Genomic DNA, 18763 nt, shown 5'->3' on the forward strand with positions numbered 1-18763 from the left:
TTTTTAAAGGAATATGAAAAAAGAGGGAAGTTGCAAGAAATGTAGTATAGTTTAAATGTATATATTATTTTTATTATCCAACAAGAAAGGTTTTTTTCAATGTAGTAACTATAGGTAGAATCTCATTTGGTGCTACCAGCCTTTGAGTGGTCAGGCCAAATGGTGCCCTGCCTTCCCAGTGCTCCCCCAGACCTCCACAGCAAGCCCTGGTTAAGGGCCTCAAAAGCTGTAAACAACAATCAATGTCCTCAAGAAAAATTCGTCACGACAGTCTTTGCCACATAAACCAGAAGAAGGGAATATGAAATCAAAAGGACAGAGAAAGCTCCTGAAAAGGTCTATAAATTATAAAGAGAGATCACTTAATAATGTTCACAAAATAAGAAAGGATAACCCTAAAATACTGGGGGGAGATTATGACTTAAATGTTACTTTGAAGAAAATCACATATTTTTGCTTTATGCAATTTCCAAATGAGTGTCCCTTTATTTTTTTCCTTGGTGTTGGTTAGGTTTTATTTTAACAGGATGTTTCCTCTTCATTTGTTTTTCAAAATATCAGTTATATCAATATTAGAAGTGTAAACAGGTGCAAAATATACAGCACATAGAAACAATCTACTTAACTAGCCTATTGCCTAATAAAAGTACGCACAAGGGAGCTGCATAAACAGAAGCCATGGTCTTCCCCTCCTTGAGAAACAAGTTCCCCACAGGACAAGGAACCAGCGGCTCCTTCAGCAAAATGGGAATGGATACTCATGGAGAGTCCTTCTCAGAGTCATCTAGAACTGTGTGGCACAGTAGCCATGAGCCACATATGGCTCTTGAGCGCTTGAAATGTGACTGGTCCAAACTGAGATGAGCTGTAGGTGTAAAATGCATCCTAGATTTCACAGACTTGGTAAGAAAAAAAAAAGGTAAGATATCTCATGAGTAATTTCTTATGTTGAATACATGTTGAAATATAAACAGTTTGGACATAGGGAATTAAATAAAACATTGTTAAAATTAATATCACCTGTTTCTTTTTGATTTTGTAGTGTAGCTAATAGAAAATACAAAATTACATATGTGGCTCATATTTGGGTCTTACATTATATTTTTATCATACAGTGCTGATCTAGAAGGATGACAGCTTATAAAAGTCCATCTGTAACAGATGTTGTTGATGTCCTGCCCCATGTCCCCGTGGCACATTTCTGAATTCACCAGCAGCCTCCAAGGACACTTACATGCATGCCAGCAGGTTCCCAACACCCCCCATCAAGGAGATGTCTTTCTGCTTCTCTGCCTGAAGGCCTGCTCGAGGGCCTAGGAGCTTGTCAGGGCAGCTGAGAAGGGTCCAGGACGTAATGCTCCCAGGAGCGACCCTCAACCGAGAAGGGATGGTGAAAAAACTGTCTTCAGCAGTCCCTCTGTGGAACAATTCTGAAGTGTGTTCTACAGTCTCTCAGGGGGTCTCCAGCAGGATTGAGCCCCCAATGCCCACAGCAATAGCTTGCTCACTAACACAGATTTTGATTTTTCTCCTTTCCTACCTTACCTTCCCTCACTCATGTTTCCTGGGATCACCTCCCAAATAAACTCCCTGAGCCCCCCAGTGTTTGTCTCAGCTCTACTTCAGGGGGATCAAATCAAGAGAACTCTTCAAACGTTTTCACGATCCCTCCTTCTAGGACCCAAGCCAAGTATCCTTTGACTTAACAACACACACAGAGCTCTTCTTCCTGCACTATTATCAGAGCTGTCTCTAATTACTATTGTTTTCCATCAATTCATTTAGGATTCCATTGTTAATGGCTTTTAAAAACAAACAAAAAAGATTCTAGTATAGCTGATTCGCTTTGTTATACAGCAGAAACTAACACACCATTGTAAAGCAATTATACTCCAATAAAGATGTTAAAAAAGAAAAAAGATTCTGCTCTAATTAAACAAATAGTGAATCATTTGAGTTTGCTTATTTTTTTCTTTCCAAGTAATTTGCTTACATTTGAACTGTACTTATGTATTGTTGTCTTAATTATCAAGTCATTAAGGACAGTGATGTGGCACTTTGAAACATTTTGTTCTGCTTGGGGGCAATGGCAAGTTCTTTGACCTGACAGAATCAAACTGCAGAAGACCCTCAAACACGTTTCTCATCTGATCTGCAAAAAAAACGGTCACGGCCAGCAGGGCAGCAGTGGTGGTAGGGGACAGTCACCATTCCCTGGGCTCTTTGAACACAGATCAAACAGCAGGTACAGCAGTAGGGTGTTCTGGATGCCCTGACCTGCAACACAACCCTTGCTGTCTGATCCTATGCTGCTTTGATAGTATGATATAGTTTAAAAAAAAAAAAAAAAAAGGCTTTAGAGTCCAAAAGATCCAGGTCCAATCCTGTCGCCACAACTTACCAGTGTGACATTCTTCCAATCACTCATTCTTTCTGAGCCTCAGTTTCCCGATCAGTAGTATGAGGATGGGGCCTATCCAAGAGTGGGCATAAGGGACATTTGGCCCACATTTAAAAGAGACTTATGTTTAGATTGTTTATACTGTCTTCAAATAAAATCTGTATGTGGATAAATTTTTTTAAGGTTTTAAAAAAAACACCTACTTTTTAATATACTTTTCAGTATTTCTTCAGTCATTTGTACACTAGCAACCTTCAATGCATCCCAGACCTCTCTTGACCCATTGTGACGAGAATAACAGTTCCTATCTGCCCAACAGTCCCTTTCATCAATTCACAGGGAGCATTAGAAAACATGAGACTTGTTCCAAACCACCTGTCCTTTCTTTCTTCCCGTCAAGCTCCACACACACCTCTCCCTGAGGCCTTCCCACTGCGGCCTTTTCGCAATCCCTGGAGTCCCCTGTACTCTATCTTTTCTCTTCTGTCTGGCTCTCAAACTAGACATTCATGGACTGTCATTCCAGGAATGAAGAGTTGGTGCAGCCTCAGAACGTTCTCCCTCGTGAATTATCTCTATGGAAGGCCCTGGCAGTCTCTTTCCAAACTCCTAGAACTAGACCCTGGGCTCTCTATCCCTGTTAGATAATGTATCCAGCAAGTCTCTGGCATGTAGTACTCAATCATCCCTAGGTTCTCCTCTCTTGTACCTAATAACGTTTCTACTGGCCTGAAATCTTCTCAGGAAGCTGGGACTTTATTCAGTGTTTCATTTAATCAGAAATAATTATTGAGTGCCTAAGAAGTGCAGAGCACTTTGCTAGATTCTAAAATAAGGAAGAAAGCTCCCCTGGTGGCACAGTGGTTGAGAGTCCTCCTGCCGATGCAGGGGACACGGGTTCGTGCCCCGGTCCGGGAAGATCCCACATGCCACGGAGCGGCTGGGCCCGTGAGCCATGGCCGCTGAGCCTGCGCGTCCGAAGCCTGTGCTCCACAACAGGAGAGGCCACAACAGTGAGAGGCCCGTGTACCGCAAAAATAAATAAATAAATAAATAAAATAAAATAAGGAAGAAAAGAGAACAGCTACTAAGAAGTTTAAAATGTAGCCACTTGTCCTTCCAGGAATTTACATCTAGTTGTCTCTAGTACAGGGAACCCTATTAGCTTCTCAATAACAGCTCGTTAAATGAATAACATATACACAATGAAAAGTTAAAAAATTATTGTTAGGGTTTTAATAAAGCTTAAGATGCTCTTGTCAAAGGCACCTAGTAATGCCCAAATCCTGCCAGCCTCCCTTCCCCACCTTGAGATCCCTCACACAAGGGACAATGACAAATAGGAATGGAAGATCTATGCTATCTTTAATTAACTGGAATTATGCTCTAAACTCCTCTGAAGAGTTGTTTGAAAGCCTGAAGGGTGCACATGTTCTACCTGAAGGCCAAATGGGCCTTTGCCATCTTCCTAAACCCAAACCCAAATCTTGGGATTGCACCACCTTCTGGCTGGAGGCATATTGTACAGGGCAGAGACCCTGAGCACTCATGGGAGAGGGGGAAGAGAGAGAGTAAAGCTGGCTGCACCTACCAAGGCCACCTCTCCAAGCTCTGGTTCAGTGACTGAGGTCACTGAAGGGAAGAAGTACCTGAGGCTTTTTGACACACGGTTGCCCTGACCCTAGTAAACATGGCCCTATTGGTGGACAGAAATTTCACCTCTCTTTCCCCTATGCGAATATGAAGCAATACATCATTAATTGATAAGAAAATGGCAGACAGAGAACACTATAAAACTCAAAGAGTGAATTCACTTTGAGCCAGAATAATAAAAGAGGTAATGAGATATTATTTGACAGAATTGCTCTTGCCTTAAACATAGAAGAGTTCCTCCCATCAAGGAAGGCCAGAGACCAACCTACTCCTCCCCTTCTCCCCCAGAACCTGCACATTCTTACAAGGGAGCCTGCTGTGTACTATTTCTCACCCCTTACAATCTCAATAAATACTTGCTCAATGAACAGCCCAATTCTGCAGTCAATTACCAGCAAGTTTACAAGCTGATCCTTCTTTAAAACATACATGCAAGATGGGAGCTACTTGGTTGTTTAATGAAATTCTTTTCACAACTTCTTTCTGGGTATTTTCCATAATTGAATTGTCTACAGACAAAACAAGGATGGCTGCTTCTATTAGCATGTGGCATTTCGTAGACACCTTTTTTTTTTTTAATATGTTCACATTTATAAAAAATTTCCACATTACTCATAGAAACAAGCGTCATAAAATTTACATACCAAATACAATAAAAATCAGTTCTAGGGCTTCCCTAGTGGCGCAGTGGTTGAGAGTCCGCCTGCCAATGCAGGGGACACGGGTTCGTGCCCTGGTCCGGAAAGATCCCACATGCCGCGGAGCGGCTGGGCCCGTGAGCCATGGCCGCTGAGCCTGCGCATCCGGAGCCTGTGCTCCGCAACGGGAAAGGCCACAACAGTGAGAGGCCCGCGTATCGCCAAAAAAAAAAAAAATCAGTTCTAATGAAGATTTAGCTGTTATCCTCCTAAATAAAAAGTTCTGTGTTTGAGGTATCTCTTTAAGACATACCAATATGGCATATTTGTAAAACAACTCAGGAGTCTATCTTAAAAATCCTGCCCAACACATCATCATCTCTACAAGACCTACTAGTAGGCTGAACTAGACTTGTCTTTTTAAGCAAGGAAGAAATATTTTGTTACAAAAACCAAGGAGGCAGGTACTAGAAACTCTGCATCTCAGAAAACAGTGAAATTCTGTTATAAATACTTTCATTATCAACTTCCTGCTGATGCCATTCATTTAAAAGGTTCTGGTCAAGACCAATAAAGCAGCTTCATCTCCCGGGACATCTGAAAAAAGCCAAGATTTAAAAACAACAGTAAAGAACTTCACTTTCTTTATACATTATCATAGGATATAAAGCTATGAAATTTTTCAGTGTCAAGCACAAAGCATTATCCCCTACCTCACTTTAACACTGGAAGATGGACACTTAATTCAGCAGTACTCATTAACTGCTACGTAGATTGCCTGTGTTGACTGTAGTAAAGCCATTTACGATCAACTTATGAAGTAATATCACTAGCCAGACACACACACAGAGGAATACCAAAAACGATGAGTTTTGTTGCACAAATATCTATACTTGGGCCCTGGCTATCAAGTAATAAGACTGATTCAATACTCTATAATCACAGTACACTAAAATACTGCCAGACAGTAATAGCCCCATATATGAAAAAATGTCTATATGGAAAAGGCTGTGATTTATTGCAAAGCATAATTATACAGCAAATTTCAAGGAAAGTCTAACAATTTTCAAAACCAAATTTTTAAATTTAATGGTTCAGGCCAAAGTCTCAGTTACTTTTTGGAGATTTCAGAACTATTAGGGGCAGAGGAATGCTTTTCCTTTCTTCTCTTCTTTTTGTCCTTTTTGTGATGCTTCCCCTTTTTTGACTTACTCTTTTTCTCTTTTTTCTTTTCTTTCTTCTGATATTTTTGTTTCTTTTGTTTTGAAGTGTCCTCTTCAGTGGAACTGGATGAATAAGACCTTTTCCTTTTTTTTTGCAACTTGATTTTCTCTTTGCTTTTTGCTTTTTTCTTCTCCTCTTCTTCATTTATTCTTTTTTCTTGTAATGCTTGCAGTTTATTCAGTTCTTCATTCTCTTCATCACTCTCCTCACTACTTGTGCTGCTGACATCCAAAATTATGTCCCTTCTGGGGTCTACTCGGTGAAAATTGCGGCATTCAAAAGTCAGGTGACCAGGATAGACACATTTTTTACAGCCTGCTCGGACACTGTTCTTGTTGCAACCTGGAACTGCCATGGCACTGGTAAGAGGGGTCGCGGGACCCCTGGGCTTTCGAGAGGGCACTCGCTTCCCACTGGCCGCAAGGACAACACACAGCTAGGGCGGCTTCTTCCTCCCACCCACGCCGTGGCACCCAGGTGACAGTCAGGGAAGACCCTAAAAGTCTCCGGCGATAGCGGAACCAAGTAGCTGCTGCTCACATAGACACCTTTGAATGAAATGTAACAAAGCACTTTAAACCAATGTTCACTAGCTGTGCAGTTTTGAGGGCAACACACTCTACCTTTCTTAAATGAAAGAGTTCAAGCAATCTAAACATGCCTAAGAAGTACTGAATAATCCTTGTTCATAAAATAGTATGGAAAATGTCATCCTTTGACAAAAATTAATTTTTAAAATGTTCTCTTTTTATTTTATTTAATTAACGTATGTAGAGAAATATTACATTTCATGTTAGCTAGAGGAAATGCCTTAAAATTTCTGGGATGCCAACTCCCTTTATCTATTCTATCCCATTCTTTTTTTTTTTTTCTTTTGGCTGCGTCGGGTCTTAGCTGTGGCACATGGGATCTTCACTCAGGCATGCAGGATCTTTTTCATTGCAGTGCGTGGGCTCCTCTCTAGTTGTGGTGCACGGATTTTCTCTCCCTAGCTGTGGTGTGTGGGCTTAGTTGCCCCGAGGCACGTAGGATCTTAGTTCCCCGACCAGGGATTGAACCCACATACCCTGCATTGGAAGGAGGATTCTTTACCACTGGACCACCAGGGAAGTCCCTCTATCCGATTCTTTTTTTTTTTTTTTTTTTGCAGTACGCGGGCCTCTTACTGTTGTGGCCTCTCCCGTTGCGGAGCACAGGCTCCGGACACACAGGCTCAGCAGCCACGGCTCACGGGCCCAGCCGCTCCGCGGCATGTGGGATCTTCCCGGACCGGGGCACGAACCCGTGTCCCCTGCATCGGCAGGCGGACTCTTAACCACTGCGCCACCAGGGAAGCCCTATCCGATTCTTTTATTTGCATGACTTTCTGCTCCTTAGCGCAGGGCTACAGTCCAAATATGTTTTGCTCCCTCATCTCTGTCTTCATGGACTTGGAAACAGTGATAAATGTAATGTAGCTTGTGAACCTGTCTTTTCCACACTCACTCAGCTTCTTCTTGAGCACTTGAGTGCTTGGGTCACACCATCGAGAGTCTTTGGCCTTGAGATTTTGGCCAGACTGGCAAAAACAAATCCACAATATCAAAAATAAAAAGTCATCTATATTTGGCATATATTTGACCTGTCAATATTTTTGCTACCCCATTATAATGTCCCCTGATCTCAAAAGAAATACAGTCTGTAAGTAATGGAAAGAAGGGACATTAAGCCACTGGAAAATTCAAGAGCTCCAGGTGGCTCCAGTTTTCTATTCCTACCTATGGAATTTGGAAAAATACCCAAAGCATATGTATTACTCTCTATATATATTTTTTTATATTTGAAAGGACCTTGAAGAGTTTTGGTATTTATATATCTAAAGCATCACACTTTGATGTTCCCCCAAACTGGTAGGCACAGTACACAAATTTTTGCCAGGGATATACTGAATAGGATTCTAGTCTAGGAAAGCCAGTTAGGCTAGAAATTGACACATATGGGGACTGGGGACTTCCATATATTTACCTCAATATTTGACTTGTTGGCTGGTACAGTAGACACTTAAAGTGGGCAGCTTAAGCAGCTATCACATGATTTTATTCAAAAAAAATAACACTGTGCTATAGATGATGGGGGCAGGAGGTGAGGGGAAGGAGACAAAATGTTGAACCTGGATAATTCAGACCATCTACAGAGAACAAATGCACTAGATGATTATTCAACTCACTAACCTGGTTGTTGCTGTGATATGCCAAACAGATGGACAAAGTCAACAGCAGGCATGATGCTAGATTCTAGGTTTCAAAGTTTAGCACCTGCTCTTCACAAGATCAGAACCTAATAGGGACAATGGTGAAAAGAAGGAAGGACGGAAGGAAGGAAGGGAAAAAGGAAGGAAGGAAGGGAGGGAAGAAGGAAAGGGGAAAGGGGAGGGAGATGGAGAAATAAAAGTGGGAGATCGATTCTACATGGGGGGGTTAAGGAAAGAGGAGATGATGTTTAAACAGGCTCTAGAAAAATGTGTCAGCATTCACCCAAAAGGCAAGGTGATAGGGACTTCCTGGGTGGCGCAGTGGTTATGAATCCACCTGCCAACGCAGGGGACACGGGTTCAATCCCTGGTCCAAGAAGATCCCACATGCTGAGGAGCAACTAAGCCCGTGTGCCACAACTACTGAGCCTGTGCTCTAGAGCCTGCGAGCCACAACTACTGAGCCCACACACCCTAGAGCCCGTGCTCCGCAACGAGAAGCCACCGCAATGAGAAGACCACGCGCTGCAAAGAAGAGCAGCCCCCGCCTGCCACAACTAGAGAAAGCCCACGTGCAGCAACAAAGCCCCAATGCAGCCAAAAAAAAAGGCAAGGTGATAAAGGTGTTCCAGGCCATGGGAACACTTGGGCAAGATATTTGCATTTTCTGTTCCGTAAAACAGAGCTTGCAGTCTGAATGTACTCTTTGAGTAATGAGAAGAAGAAAGACTGCAAAATTAGTACAACATTCCTGAAAAATAGAAAATACATTTTAGCAATTGCCTTTTTTAATACTCTAGAACAGTGGTTCTCAAAGAGTGATCTCCAGGCCAGCAGTGTGAACCTCATCTGAGAATCTGTTAGATTCTTAGCCCCCAGCTTCTGACTCAGAAACTCTGGGTCTGGGGCAGCAGTGTGTTCTAAGATGTTCTCCAGAGAATGCTGATGCTTAAGTGTGAGAACAGCTGCCCCAGAGCAAGTAACTTCAAGTCAACCTGTAATGTGCGTTCTGCATCTCACCAGTGGAAATAATGAAAACTTTCTTAAATCTAATTCATAGAAATGCATCACATTACTGGTTCCTAATCTTCTGTCCATGTATAGCATCAATGCCCATCTTGACAAAACTTTTCACTGTTTCCCAACGAAATAAGTGAAAAAAACCAAGAGTTTTTCATGAAGCAATTTTTTTTTATTCATCAAAGAAATTGAAAGCCCTTTCTCATGAGATTATATCCTTCCTACCTTTTACTGTTAAATCTTCATTCTTTTTATAGAATAATAGTAGTAAAAGAACAATGACTTTTTCCAAATAAATTTAATTGGCAAAATAGATTGCTGCCCTATGGTGGTCCTCAAAAGGTTGTGTTTTTTTTTTTAAGGTATTAGTCCAAAAACCCAGACATCTGTAAACCACTGAAAGTGACAGGATATGCATAGCTTTGTCGGGGGAAAAAAACCCATAGGAATGTATTTTTCCACCTGAGAGTCAATAATGTTTTACTAAGATTTGTATCTATTTGTATTCCAAAAACATCTAAATTAAGTTTGAGATTCATAAAACCAAGTTTTAGTAGTATATAAATGTAATAAATGTCCACCATCTCTAATGATTTTTATTCTAGGACTACCATTTTCTTTATGAACTGTCATTTGGAAGATTTCTTATTTGTGATATAATACATACTATACTGTATCTCCTATGTATATGTGCGGGTGTATTTGTTTGGTAGCTTTTTTGAGATCCCCAAACACCTTGCTGGGAGAAAGGGTGAGTAGAGACAGTATCATAAATAAACTATCATTATTTATAATGTACATTCTTCATTCTCATGCACTAGTGCACAATGTTATTTATTAGTTTAATCACTGTTGTTAGAATTGTTATTATTATTTCATGACATAAAACTGAAAATGGAAATTGGAAAATAGGAAAGAGAAAAATACATTCTATCTTGAGGACATGTAAGATTTACTATACCTAATCTATACATAGATAAACCGTATTTATTGCTATTACAATACCTTATTCATCAATGTATTAAATTGCCTACTATTCCAGTAACCACTGGAGCATTAGTGACCACTGGAACACAAAACTCATTTCTTCTTATCATCTCCACGTCCTTCCCTTCTTGTAGTCTTACTATAAACATCCTTGTCCCAGACTTAACAGCTCAAGCCTCAGATTACTGCAGGACAGAGTAGCTACTTCTGCAGGTCCATGGGGTCCAGAGGGTTCAGGGGATTAAAAAATTCTGAGTGAATCAATTCAGACCTCCCCAGCCCAAGTCTCAGGGTCCTCTTTCCTCCCAAGCAGGGTCATGACCTGGTGAGGTGCACCTGCTGGGCTGTGAATTCAACCTCCTCTGGAGATCGCAGTTCCTGTAATGAAATACTGAACCTGCTCTTTAGCTTTTTTTGCCCTCTGGCTGCAAGAGAAAAGAATATTTTTATCTACCAAGGAGGACCTCTAGCTTTCACTAGTCAGTGGCCTTAAATTGGCCACTGATCACCCTCAGTCTTTCACCAGTGCGTAGATAGCCCCCAGCAAGAGCTATTCAGTTAGTAGTGCCTATAATAACCACTCCCCAAAACCGTCCCTGTGCCTGAGCTATTGAACCCACCAGTCTGATCTGTTTTACTGGTGCCCCATCCCAGTTCACCACTGGTGAAAGTTCTGATTGCACCGTTACCGCACGCCAAGGACTAGCATTACTCTACCTGCCACCGGCAATGGGGTTTTCACTGCAAGCGGTTTTCTTAGTCTGCTTTCTAGAACAACTGCTGTCTCAACTGGCTTAAGGCAGGTTGCCTAGGAAACAGATGCTGAGATAGTACATTTTCATGCAGAGAGTGTACTGGAGAGCACACTCCTGAACCACACCTTCAGGGGAGAGAGGGGCAGAACTGGACGGAGGGAGGCCTTGCACTGGGGCAGCGACTTCAGCCCGTCCCACGGGAGCTCCAAAACCGACACAGCTCTTAGGGGTTGGCCCACATCTGGGGCAAAAGGACCAGGCCTTTGCACCCCCATCTCAACTAGTCATTGACTAGAGGGCAGAACACTGAATGAGGCAGCTCCCTACCCAGGGATGGACTCAGCCATGAGCTCTCAGCAGGCAATACACCTGGCAGCTGCGGGAACACATGCTGGATCTCAGAGGTGGCATCCGGGCAGTGTACGCACCACAGAGTCCACTTCATCCCTGGGGATCAAGAACCAGGATGGTGCAAATGATAAAGATGGTCAGTGCTTCCCAGCCTGGCATTTGCTGGCTTCTCCAACCTCATCTACTGCAGCGCCTCTACTCAGACTTCTTCAGCCAACTGGTCTCCCTCCCAGATGCTCCCTAAATAATAAAACTGTGCTGCCTCTCAGGCTTGGCTCACTGTTGCCTCCCACCTGGGATACCGTGCTCCTCCCACCTCCTCTCACTGTTTCTCATTCAATCCAAGCCCCAGCTTTTCCAGGAAGTCTTATCAGTGACTCCAGCCTACACTGCCCTCATCCTATAACTCCAACATTGAACACCCCACACTAATCCTGGGACGCTGAGAAGACCCTGCTTCCACTACGTTTACTACTTTTATATGCATTTTCCCTTATTTTGACCAGACTTTAAGTTCCGCTACTTGCTAGGATGCAACCTTGGAAAGAGTGAGAAGGTCTCTGAGCCTCACCTTCTCCATTTGTGTTTAAACCTAGAACATATTCACTTATTACCTGAATGAATATCTGAGCACCTACTACGTGTCAAGCCTAACAACAGTCCATTTCTTCAGAACTGGGGGGAAGGCGGGGGTGGGGGGGGGCAGGGTGATCTTGTTTATGGAATCTTTGGCTCATAATATAAAAGCCAGGGAGGCCAATGGACTTGCCACAGCCTCGGGGGGAGGACCAAATGGGAACAAGTTAAGGAAAAGGGAAATTCTGGAGAAAATGGACCTGGAGGTGAGCAAACCCAACTCCATACCCACCTTCTTCTGCTCTGACCAACTTTCTCTGAGAGCCATTACTAATACCTGATGTCTAGAGTTATCAGCTTAAACCCAATTCTCCCAAGTCCCCAAGAACATGTTCCTCCTCTCTCCAAATATAAAAAGAAGTTCAGAAAAAAAACAGCAAAAATAGAAATTAAAGCCAGTGGGGAGGAAAGAGTAACTTTGAGAGTCTGTCTTTAAATTTGTGCTAGTTCCTTTAGATTTTAGGGCCCGAGGCAATGAGCATTTTTTATTCCCAATTTACTTTAAGCACCCAGCTCCCTCACAGGTGTCATCGGCTTCAAAACTGTGCCCTTAGAATGAACTTCTCCAGGGCTGGAGTAAATAAACAGCCCTCTTCTATGAGATCATGTCTCCTTTTCATAAAGCATCTTTGTTCCATTCTCCTGGAATTTCTAAACGTGTGCTTTCTCGATTTTGCAAATGGGAAGACCCTGGAGAAAGGAAAAGAGTGAGCAGAGAAGAGGGCAGGTGGGTCTTAAGATAAAAGTGTGGCAAAACACAAATCTCAGCCCAGTCCTGTCAGAGCGTCTGCAAGGGGCTTGTCTCAAAAGAAGCGCAAACTTCCAAGACACAGACTTTCAGTCCCACATGAGGGAATCGCGGTCGGTCAAATCCACCAACTGCAGGCTAAAGACCTGCCTGCCCTGAAGCCTCTATGAACTAACTGCTTATACCCTGCAGTACCTCATCACCAACGCTCTCACTCCCAGGGTCTTGAAACAAACCCACAGGTGAGACCTCAACACTTATGTCAGGGACCCACCTTTTTTCTGACTGTACTGCTCTCAACTCCCTCACTGCAGACCACACCCTGCCCTTGGCTCCTTGCTTCTGTGTCCAGGAGCATTCCAGGTGCCATCTCTGGCTTTGTTCCTCCACGTGGTCTTCTCAAGGCTCAGGAACGCCCACGTTCAAGTCTATGCCATGGACACATCACAGAGAACAGTTATTGACCAGCGGTGCTTCTGGAATTGGACAATGTGCTGATCAGCAGGTGAACCGAGGAGAGGGGAAAAGACAGCAACGCTTCCTGGCAACAAGGAAATGACCGTTTTCCCACAAGGACATGCAGGCTGCTGGAATTACAGCATCCTCATGGAGGGCCCACAGGCTAGGCCAGGGGTGTTGAGGGTCAACTCTTTACCCCCAGTCTAGTTTCTAAGCTTCCACACTTCCTTATAAGCCAGTCCTTCCATTCAAACTCCCCTGGTGGCCCAAAGTAGAGGTGCTTATGCTAAGTCAGGATGCTGAGTCCTTTTATCACAGCATCACGACTAATTAGCAATATGTGAAGCAAGCCTTCTCCCCTCTGGGTCACAGTCTTTACCTAGAAAGTGAGGAATGCTGAGCCAACTCACCTCTGCGCTCCCTCCAGCTCTCCGGTACCCAAGATAAGACATGGGCCTCACGCACATGTTCGTCTCTTACAGCATCAGGGCTAGAACATCCCACCTCTCCCTCTGAATAAAGTTTAATTCATGTTTAAGTTTGCAGGTGCCCCAGGGGACTCCCTGCGTGGGTCGGTAATTGGTCAATTTGAAATAAAGACAGCAGTAAGGAAAAGAGAGCACACTTTTCAGGCAACAGCTAGTCGGTGGTCATTCCAGAGAAGAGGAAGAGGTTTGCCCTGCTCATCATGTGCTCCAATAGCAATTACCTCCCTTGAACTGTTCATTGCTCTTTACACATAGGTCATCTGAATCAAACCCAACCAAGCTGGCCATAGGATCTCCACTTCCTAGAAAAGGCAACTGTAGGTAGAAGAGCAGGAATTTGACTTTAAAGTTCATGCTCTTTCAACTTTACTGTGCCTGCCTGTCTTAGAGCAACAAGGGAAGGGTCAGACCAGCATGGTTACGGACATTATAATGTGCAGCTACTTTTTAGCCACACTAGTTTTATGTTTTACCTATTGTCTGGGCATCCTATCCTCTTCCTATTAATAAAACAAAATCAATCTGCTCTTATTTTTGGTATAAAACTTTTATTGTTTCACCAGTTTTCATTGATATATTTCCCCTGTGATGAACACTTAATAAGTAGAATAAAATTCAATTACAAAGTCAATGAAAAAATTAACACCTATGAGCGTTCCCAGACTTTACTAGGTGTTACACTTCAAGGGGAAAATTGAGTCATGGCATATTTAAGTATATGCAATGATGAATAGGTCTGTCTGTTCTCTTGAAATTTCTATGATTCTCCCAATGCCTTGAAAAAGACTCCTAATACCCAGACGCTGTCACCTTTCTCCTGGACCACCCAAGAGTGGCCGTTTGCCACGCCAGCCTGTCATCCTGTGGCTTACTATGACGGATCCTACAACCCATTCTGGCCAGCCAGTCCTATCAACCTGTCCTTGAATTTATGGCAGGCCACAAATGACACTCGCATGATTGCTATTCAGTTGATAAAAAGCAGATATTCTCAACTTATCCTTCTTATTTTTCTCTCTTCAAATTTTTTTAAAATTAAAAAAATATAGAAAATTACAAAGAAAAGCCTAATAATCATCCAATTTCCACCCACCCAGAATTAACCACTGTTAACACATCATATTGATTTCCACTCTTTTCTTTGGTTTTTAAATAAAAATCACTCATTTTGATAAAAATGGTACATACCTATTAGAAAAATGGAAAGAATGCAGAAAAATCACAAAGCCAAAGGTAAAAAAAAAATCCAAATCCCATAGCCAGGAATAACTGTTAGTATTAAGTTAAAATGATCACACATGCCTTTCTAGGCATAAATACAGAAAGAAGGAAAGATAGATGAATGAAAAAGAGAAAAGGGGGAAATGTGTTTATTAAAGTGAGTTTATTTTTAAGATATGAATTTTTCATTAAAAAGTATTAGTTTCAAATTTACTTTCATTTTACAAAAGTAAAGGAAACTATGGTGAAATAGAAGGAGTTATTTAACATCAAACAAATGTTTTCTCACTTTCTCAAAAAAAATTATTTTAAAGGTCTCTCTTAAGAAATGAATTTATTAAAAACATCGGGGAATTGCAGTCTTTTTTAAGGCTGCATATTTCGGTAGAGTTTCTCTTCACTCTGTTATTTCTACATTTCTTCCTCTTCTTTCCCCCTCTTCTTGATATTTGCTAGTTATATTATTATTTTTACATGGTCTATGTTTATAACATTTACATTTGTTCTTTACCTGTATGTCCCATAGTTAATTAGTATTAATTCTACATTTACATGAATTCAGTTTTCACCACCAATATTTACCAGGGCTTCTAACATTCCTGTATTCTGTATTTTGATTCATACATTAAATGGCTGGCTCTACTTGCATGTAGTTTTTTTCCAAGAAGTTCCTACAGGTGCTATTAAGTTCTTTTGTGTTTCAAAGTCCCTTTGCACCTGAACATCATCTTAGATAGGTAAAAAAGTCCAAGGTCAAATATTTCCCCGTCAGGATTTTAGAGGTCTGGTTCCATTGTCTTCTGCCATTAAATACTGTTGTGGAGAAGTCTGAGACCAACCAGTGGTTTTCTTCTCCTTGTAGAGGACTTGCTTTTTCTCTTTAAATTCCTACAGAATTATTTCTTTATCATTGAATTTCACCTTCTTCACTAAAATATGTCTTAGTGTTGAGCTTTATGCTTCTAATTTTCCTAGAATACAGTATGCCCTTTGGATTTGCAGACTCAGTTTTGTCTTCAATTTAGAGAACATTTTCTTCATTATCTCCCTGAACACTTCAGAGATGCCCAATACTTTTATGTTGAATTTTTTTGCATTTTGTATCTATTAGCTTCAATTTACTTGCTTTTTTTTAAGATTTTTTTTTTTTGATGTGGAACATTTTTAAAGTCTTTACTGAATTTGTTACAATATTGCTTCTGCTTTATGTTTTGGTTTCTTGGCCCGGAGGCATGTGGGATCTTAGCTCCCTGACCAGAGGTTGAACCTGCACCCCCTGCACTGGAAGGCAAAGTCTTAACCACTGGACCACCAGTGAAGTCCCCAATTTACTTGCTTTAATGTTTGTTTTCTTAATTACATTTACCAAGATTGTCTCAAGCCTTTCTTCTGGGTTAATAATTCAAATTTCAGCAATGTTTAAATTTTGTTCTTTGCTGTTACCAGTTATTAGTTCTATAGTGACATTATTTAGTTCTTGAACTTAATTTCATAGCTCTTCCGTAACTCTCTGATTTTACTCTATTGTTTTGTTATCTTTAAGTTCTTGACTGATTATATTTATTCTCTTATAACAAACCGTTCTATAACATAAAGTGACTGCAAAGAATTTTCTTCTGTTTCTTGAGTTATGTTTTCTTCTAAAATGAAGTCTGTGTATTATACTTCTTGCTTGCTTGCTTTGGTTTGTGGTTTGCTTGTTGTTTCTTTTGTTGTAGTAGGTTTGCATTGCTGCCATGCTATTTATATTTTGCTCATGCTTGACAGCCCTGAGCAGACTTTCTATCTGACCTGATGCAGTGGGCTGACTGCTTGACTCTCTTTGCACTGCATCTGAGACTTCTAGTTTCCTGTCCAAGACTCAGATGGAAGAACTCACCTGAGATGGTGAGCAGGGCATATTTGGTTGGAAAACCTAATCCTGCTCTCTCTTCCACTATTTGATATCTGTACTGCACAAATGGCCACCTTACCCGATTTCACGCACATGGCAATGTGTGTATCTCACTCCCATTGCTGGGTGACCCTGGGTTTCACCAGGTGACCTTGGGCTTCAGCAGGCTTCTCCAATTCCATGCCTGACCATGGAGCTACCCCCACTCATTGCTTTCTTTCAGTATCCATTCCACTATTCCTCAGTCAGATGAAGAAAAATAAAGGTCAGTTTGCTCAGTTGGCTTCTCTTCAAATTTGGAGCTATCAGTGAGAATTCTCAGAATTTTGTTGTCTCACCAGTCTAGCTTCTGGAGAGTCTGGGCATGGCTAGGATTCTGCACTGTTCCTGCATCTTCTGAGTCTTTCCATAAAGACTAGGTTTTTTGTTTGTTTGCTTGTGTGTTTGTTTTGCGGTACGCGGGCCACTCACTGCTGTGGCCTCTCCCGTTGTGGAGCACAGGCTCCGGACGCGCAGGCTCAGCAGCCATGGTTCACGGGCCCAGCCGCTCCGCGGCACATGGGATCCTCCTGGACCAGGGCACAAACCCGTGTCCCCTTCATCAGCAGGCGGACTCTCAACCACCGCGCCACCCGGGAAGCCCAAGACTAGTTTTTTAAAGTTATTGTTAAAGTTAAAGGTATTGTATCTTATATCTGTAAGTCTATAACTAGATAGCTAGATAATTATATAGATAAATGTTATCTATATAGAGAGAGATAGATACTATATACCTATAATCTTATAACTATATCTCTTTCCTCCTTTGGTTACTGTTTATGATTTTTCTTTATTTCATTAGGTTTTAGGGGAAAGACGCAGTTTGAGTCCGCCACGTTAACCCAAAGTCTTCAAATTTTCCTAGAAGATGTGAAATTGTACAACACATGCCCACGTGCACTCAGAGTTGTGAGAAATTTCTGGCACACTAGCTGTACCTCCCACCTTTCCTACTCAAGAATGCATATAGGTGGGGGTGCTGGGAAGATGGCGGAAGAGTAACACGCAGAGATCACATTCCTCCCCACAGATACACCAGAAATACATCTACACATGGAACAACTCCTACAGAACACCTACTGAATGCTGGCAGAAGACCTCAGACCTCCCAAAAGGCAAGAAACTACCCACGTAGGGCAAAAGAAAAAAAAGAAAAAACAGACAAAAGAATAGGGACGGCACCTGCACCAGTGGTAGGGAGCTGTGAAGGAGGAAAGGTTTCCACACACTAGGAAGCCCCTTCGCGGGCGGAGACTGCGGGAGATGGAGGGGGGAGCTTCGAAGCCGTGGAGGAGAGCACAGCAACAGGGGTGCGGAGGGCAAAGCGGAGAGATTCCCACACAGAGGATCGGTGCCGACCGGCACTCACCAGCCCGAGAGGCTTGTCTGCTCACCCGCTGGGGTGGGCGGGGCTGGGAGCTGAGGCTTGGGCTTCGGTCGGATGCCAGGGAGAGGACTGGGGTTGGCGGCTCGAACACAGCCTGAAGGGGTTAGTGCACCACAGCTAGTCGGGAGGGAGTCCGGGAAAAAGTCTGCACCTGCTGAAGAGGCAAGAGACTTTTTCTTCCCTCTTTGTTTCCTGGTGCGCAGGAGAGGGGTTTAAGACCGCTGCTTAAAGGAACTCCAGAGACGAGCGCGAGCCGCGGCTAAAAGCGCGGACCCCAGAGATGGGCAGGAGATGCTAAGGCTGCTGTTGCCGCCACCAAGGGGCCTGTGTGCAAGCACAGGTCACTATCCACACCTCCCTTCCGGGGAGCCTGTGCAGCCCGCCACTGCCAGGTTCCCGGGGTCCCGGGACAACTTCCCAGGGAGAACGCACGGCGGGCCTCAGGCTGGTGCAACGTCATGCCAGCCTCTGCCGCCGCAGGCCCACCCCGCACGCCGTGCCCCTCCCTCCCCCCGGCCTGAGTGCGCAGAGCCCCCAAATCAGCGGCTCCTTTAACCCTGTCCTGTCTGAGCAAAAAACAGACGCCCTCCAGCGACCTACACGCAGAGGCGGGGCCAAATCCAAAGCTGAGT

The 18763-nt window shown here is 42.9% G+C and overlaps 1 pseudogene; it reads right to left on the reverse strand.

Annotated features, from left to right (window-relative positions):
- Positions 1-5673: 5673 nt before the first annotated feature.
- On the reverse strand, positions 5674-6294 carry LOC132419463 (protein SREK1IP1 pseudogene; annotated as a pseudogene).
- Positions 6295-18763: the final 12469 nt, after the last annotated feature.

The sequence above is a fragment of the Delphinus delphis genome, chromosome 2 (assembly GCF_949987515.2).
Source record: "Delphinus delphis chromosome 2, mDelDel1.2, whole genome shotgun sequence".
NCBI lineage: Eukaryota > Metazoa > Chordata > Mammalia > Artiodactyla > Delphinidae > Delphinus > Delphinus delphis.